A 6,921-nucleotide genomic window follows, 5' to 3' on the forward strand; every position below is an offset into this window, starting at 1 on the left:
CCCCACTCCCCATCATGAAACAGCACTGTGGCTGCAGTAGAGTCATTTAGGTTCCTGGGCACCACCATCTCTTAGGATCTGAAGTGGGGACATTCACATAGACTCTATTGTGAAGACAAGCCCAGCAGGGACTGTACTTCCTTCATCAGCTGAGGAAGTTGAACCTGCCACAAGAGCTGCTTGTACAGTTTCTACTCAGCTGTCATCCAATCCATCCTCTGCACTTCAATCACCACTCTGGTTCAGCTCAGTTGCCAAAACTGACCTCCGTAGACTACAGCGATAGTCCGGACTGCTGAGTGAATCACTGGCACTACCCTTCCTAACACTTCAAGAAACTGTACTCTTTCAGAGTGAGTAAAAGGGCTCACAAAATCACTCTGGACGCCTCACACCCAGCACACTACTGGTCGCACTGTTACCGTTCTGGTCGGCGCTTCAGAGCACCAAGTACAAAAACAGCCGGACACAGGAATAGTTTCTTTCCTCAGGCCATCTACCTCATGAACAGTTATATATTCCTCTACTGTGCAAGAAATATGCAATACTTTCTCATACGCCCTTGTACACAGCACCTTATAACCTGTATGTTTATAACAAATCTGTACATACAGCTCAACATCCAGATCTTTTGACTAACTGCATCTTTGTTTAACATTTAATGTTTATCATCTGTTTTTACATTTATTGTGTTTGTCACGTCACTTTATCTACGCTGGAAGCTTCTGTAGCTAAAAACAAATTCCTTGTGTGTTGTGAAGCACACTTGGCAATAAAAACGATTCTGATTTTCTACAGTGTTATTTTCGAAGCACTACTTGATGAAGGTTTGGAACCTTTACATTTGTTTAGTTTTTGAATGTGTGGAGCTCCAGAGTCACATGATTGCAGCTTTGTTACATCATAAGTGTTTCAAAACGCTGCAAAACTCCAGTGGTTCTCCGCTGGGATGATCAATGTGATCCCATGATTCATGCAGGTTTATTAGGCTCTGTATGAACACAGGTATTTTCAAAGCTGCAGGTTTTCTAGGTCTTCTTGAAGTTTATCTACACACAATTGCAGTATCATGTGAATAAAACCAGAACTTTTTCAAAAAGTCCTGCCAGGTGAAGGTTTTGAGCTCAATAGCAGTGTAGCTGGTGAAACCTGGAATTTTGCCTCATGATGTCAGTGTTTGTGCCGTCACATATTTTGACATCTGATTGAGCCACTTTTGCAGGCTTCTGATTGCCAAACATATGCCTTTATGCTTAGGGTTATATCACCCCCTGTTGGTTGTTATGTTTTGGATTGCATATTTTTGCATTTTCTTTGATTTTTGTTTTAAAACAAAGGTGGAAGAAATCAGTTTATAAAAAGAGCCTGTCTATGTGTTGACGGCCTGAGATTGCCACGCTGGAGATAACTGTAAAATTGCTGTCTTTGGTTGTCAAACTCCAGTCCCAGAGGGCACATTTAGCTTCAACCTTAATTAACACACCTGATCCTTCAGTCGTTCAGGCTTAAAACCTATACGTAAGTTGTTGTAGCAGGGTTAGCACTAATCTCTGCAGGACTGTAGTCCCTCTAGGAACTGGAGTTGACATCCCTAGTTTAAGTTTATACCTGATAGGCTTTGCAAATTTCAAAGACATTTGTATAATTAAAAAATAATAAACAGTCAGCAGTTTTTACTCTTCAAAATTTTCAAAAAAGAGTTTTGATCATTTCCTAGTTAAAGCTTGAGTCTTCTGTAGTTACACCGTGTAATAAAACTGACAGAAAATTTTAAAATGACTATTTTCTAGGGCAATATTGCGAGGAACTATACTTTCATTTTGGCGCAATAGTCAAGAAATTGCTGCTGCTGTACTATGCCGGCACCAGGCGGAGTGATATTACACGGATAATATGTTATCAAAATTATTTTTTGAAAATTTTGAACAAAATGCTGATAGTTAAATCAATTTAATTCATTGTGTGACGCTAAGCTAAAATTGAAGATTAGCTGAATTATAGCTTTTAATGGTACCTATTATATTCATTTTTTTTCCCTTAGCCCTTCCCCTTACCCCTCCTTTTGCGCATTCCTGTAAAGGGGTAGGGGTGTCCCCAGTTCCCTTTAGCTTGAATGCTAAGGGGAAGGGGTAGATACACCTTCGAATGGATATTTTTCAGGACCACACTCAAAACCAAGGGGTACGAAAATTTCAAAGGCAGGATAGCTGCACCAGGAAGTCAGGAGATCCACAATACAAATTAGTTTTTTTTTGTCATTATTATGTATTTTTACAACAAACAAGCACATGTTTTAATACATTCATAATCGTGTTCATGTTTTACTGTCACGCTAAAATAAAAACCGCTAAATTTCGCTATCTATAATCCATAATGATTACACCTGTACTGCAGTCCCACACCATTCTGACTCTCGATGACACTCGAATACCCTGTCAGAAAAGTCTAGTTGGTGAAAATGAGATTTTTTACAGTGTCTGCTATAATGTTTATGTTGTTTTCTTGTGTTTACGATGATGAATATGGCCACTGTGTAAATGCGCAGTACAGTTACAAGCTTATTGCCTCATTATATTATTATGTTAACATAATGTCGTTTTCTTCGGTGATCTCATGAAGATAAATGCGAAAAAAATAGCACAACTGGAATAACTACAGCAGTCGCCATCGTCTGATCTCATGTAAAGTATGAGATCGCGGTGACATGATGACGTGTGGCAGGTGCTGTAGTGCTGTCCCATTTCTTAGGGTAAATTTTGAAGCCCTTCCCTTCACACTCAGTTTTTAGAGCCAAGGGGAAGGGGTACAAAAATAGAATTGGGATTGGGCCTAAATCTTAGATGTCTCTAGAATATGCAAAGTTTTAAGATTTTTATTATTTTGTTTATTTTTGTTTGTTTATTTATTTATTTATTTATTTATTTATTTATTTAATTAATAACCAAAAAAACTGCATGTTTTCTTTAAATGCAAATGAGCTGCAGTTCCTGAATCCCTTTGCAGGTGAAGATGTAGTTTTAACCATTCTCAGCTGAATTGTGATTTGACTCGAAACTCTCAAAACAAAATATTTGATTGTTTCATCATGCCTATAACATTGCAAATCTTTAATTCGCCATGAAAGTTTATCATTACTGCTCTTTTTAAAGTCAACTGACTCGTGATATTCTATTTTCTGAGCACAAATTGCTGAACAAAGAGGAATCAATCTATAGACACATGTCCTGTGAGTATTCCACATACCCTCACCTGCCACTGTTAGGTACACCTTTTCAACAGCTTGTTAACGCAAATTTCTAATCAGCCAATCACATGGCAGCAACTCATTTAGGCATGTAGACATGGTCAAGACGATCTGCTGCAGTTCAAACCGAGCATTAGAATGGGGAAGAAAGGTGATTAAGTGACTTTAAACGTGACATGGTTGTTGGTGCTAGTCATGCTGGTCTAAGTATTTCAGAACACTGCTGATCTACTGGGATTTTCATGCACAACCATCTATAGGGTTTACAGAAAATGGTCAGAAAAAAGAGAAAATATGCAGTGAAAATTTTGCTATGACATTCGGATGGTAGGGTCAGAATTTGGCATCAGCAACAGAAAGCATGGATCCATCCTGCCTTGTATCAGCGGTTCAGGCCTGGTGGTGGTGGTTTAATGGTGTGGAGATACTTTCTTGGCACACTTTGGGCCCATTAGTACCCATTGAGCATTGTGTCAATGCCTCAGCCTACCTGAGTATTGTTTGCTGTCCATGTCCATCCCTTTATGACCACAGTGTACCATCCTCTGATGGCTACTTCCAGCAGGATAGCATGTCATAAAGTGTGTATCATCTCAGACTGGTTTCTTGAACATGACAATGAGTTCACTGTACAAAAATGGCCGCCACAGTCACCAGATCTCAATCCAAAAGAGCACCTTTGGGATGTGGTGGAGATTCGCATCATGGATGTGCAGCTGACAAATCTGTAGCAACTGCGTGATGCTATCATGTCCAATATGGACCAAAATCTCTGAGTAACATTTCCAGTACCTTGTTGAACTCTACTGTACTGTATGCCACAAAGAGTTAAGGCAGTTCTGAAGGGGGTCTAACCTGGTACTAGTAAGGTGTACCTAATAAAGTGGCTGCTGAGTGTATAAACTGTCAAATACACACAAGATTATATAGCAAACACACAAAAGGTTCACGTAGTTTTGTTGTATGTAAACTGCTAGGAAAGTAATAATAAGTTTATGTTAAAGCTGTTTAAAATGCCAGCAGAGTAAAAGAAAGAAAGTAAACGCTGTTTGTTTTGTTTATATGAATTAAACTACAGAAGAAATGCAGCAATAATAATGCAGTAATAGCTCACTGATAGATTTCTTTACATGAATGCAGTTTTGCTTACAGTAGAGTGAAATCTGGATCTGCAGATTTTGGCACTACTTCAGATTTTTGCAGATTATATTAAAAGAAGTGGGTGATTTTACCCTTATATTCCAAACATCATGGACATAAATGTGAATAACATGTATAATAAGCCTTTGAAGATATTCTGTTTATATAAGACACTGAGCAGCTGCAGTTCCCCATTTTATTCAAATCAGCTCTATTCAAAATGGAAGACGATATGGGTGCAACAACATCTGAGGATACCGTAGTTACATGTACAGTTTATGAGTCATTTCATGTGTTCTTATGTAACGTAATTCAACAATCCCTGACGATCCTTTCCCATATGCCTACATACTGGCCTTGTTGCTTTAGAGTGTGGTTCAAAGTACAGTATGACTACTACAGGATCCATTCAACAGCAGAGCTCGGTTACCATAGTTACTGTTAAACTGCATATCATATAATGTCATTCTTGTGAAGGGCTACTGTAGAAAAAAATAATGCAATAACATATTTCCAGTGCAGACGGCCTATTTAAACAGAGAACAACTGATAGTGACAACCTGAAACAAGAGAATGGAAGAAAAAATACACATTGTACAACTTAATAATAGAATGAAAGTAAGGCCATCATGAACCTGTTCTCTGGGACAGAAATTATGTTTTTAGACATTTAATTAAGGAGTAGGCTTTAAGCAATCCTGGCTTATTTTCATATGTGCCCCTGTATACATTTCTGGAGAGCACAAAATACGTATCAGGAGATACGTGTGTTTTTTTTTTTTTGCAGTTTTTTATCATCAGAGGTAAACGTACCACCTTCTGCACGTACTGGTAGGCTCAAAAGACTGTTATCATCCATCCACATACTTAATCAGCTATAGATCATATACAGCTGCAGCCAGAAGTTAACAAGAATTATTAATATTATTTATTCAATTTCCCATTAATTGTATTTAACGTCTACCCCTGCGCCAACCCTAAACCCTTGATCTGGAGTCTTCTCTATTGGTATAGCTGATTACCCAGGTGGATGGATGATAATAGCCTTCTTAGCCTACCAGTAGGCACAGAAGACCCCTACCGGCCCATATCTAGCAGCTCATAACTACTGATAACGCCCATTCAACCGATAAAATTTCAAAGCAGGTGCACAAGTCCTTGTACGATGTATGTGGTGAGCTACTAGGTGAGCTACACACAGAGATAAGCGGTCAGTTGGTAGCGCAAAAGCAATAAAATCCATTGGTGGTGTCACACCGTCCTGTAGCCTTTGTTTTAAAGACTACATAATTCGCGCTCGCCAGAAATGTATACAGGGCTACATTTTCTCAATGAGCCTGTGTTGGCTTAAAGTGACAGTTCATCCAATTATGAAAATTTGCATTTGCTCACCCTCAGGCCATTGAGAGGACTTTTTGTATTCAATAGAACATTAACGATATTTAATCAACATGTATATACATATTTGTTTTATTTAACATATAAAAATGTAATACCTACGGCTCCCGATGGTACATTGAGGTCTTTGAATTAAAACCGTTGGTCTGCATGTGCAAGAAACTGAACATTGTTAACAACATTATTATTGTTAATCCACAAATTTCCCATCACGTGATGTCCAGGCATATATTTTAATATAAGTCCAGACTGTCATGCATGTTTTCAGTGTCTTTTCTTTTTATTAAAGATAATAATGTTGTAAATAATTTTCGATTATTAATACTGTTATTTATTTATTTTTATTAAGCTTTTTTGTCACTGAACTACATTTAATGAATCGCTAAGGATCTTTCTGTTAAAAATAATCTTTAAATTGAGGTACTTGTTAGCAAAGGTTCGGCAGTGGAACTGCACCTCACTGTGCCTCCTTAACCAATCACCTACTGTCTAAAACTTACTTAAGGCAGACCAGCACTCTAGAACTGTCTTTCTCGTTCTCTCAACCCACCCTACCTCCCCCTATTCCTTGCTTCCCATTAACATTCTTATATCCCTCTCTTCCCTCCTAGGTTGAATCAGGGTTCAATTACTCTTCCAAAATATTACAAAGACAGTACCCATACTCTGAGTCTCTGGGCATCATCGTGGGACCCCCGATTAACCTACCTACCTGTTCACTGTTTGTATTTTATATATAGTTTATATTTTTCGTTCCCCTTCATCCCACTGTTCTCTTACCATCCCTTTCGTCCCTACAATAAAATCTAGCTCAAAGTGTGGCAGAGTCCATGCTGGTGAATGTTCTACTAAAGGAAAATAAAACACCTACATCTTGGATGGCTTCAGGGTGAGTAAATTTAGTAGTAAAATCTTTTTTGTGAATTAAAATAAATAATGAAACACAATAATAATAATAATAATAATAATAATCATAGTACAATACAATGATACAGAAATGTATATTTGAAATACAGCAGTTTATCATCTACAATGCTTAATGGTCATTTTGGTTCAAAACTTCACAAGAGTCACACAATTAAACCCCAAATATCCTACTCAGCCTACAGTTCAAATATCCCAAATCCTGTCAATATGAA

Source organism: Danio aesculapii, chromosome 15, assembly GCF_903798145.1.
Source record: "Danio aesculapii chromosome 15, fDanAes4.1, whole genome shotgun sequence".
Taxonomy (NCBI): Eukaryota; Metazoa; Chordata; class Actinopteri; order Cypriniformes; family Danionidae; genus Danio; species Danio aesculapii.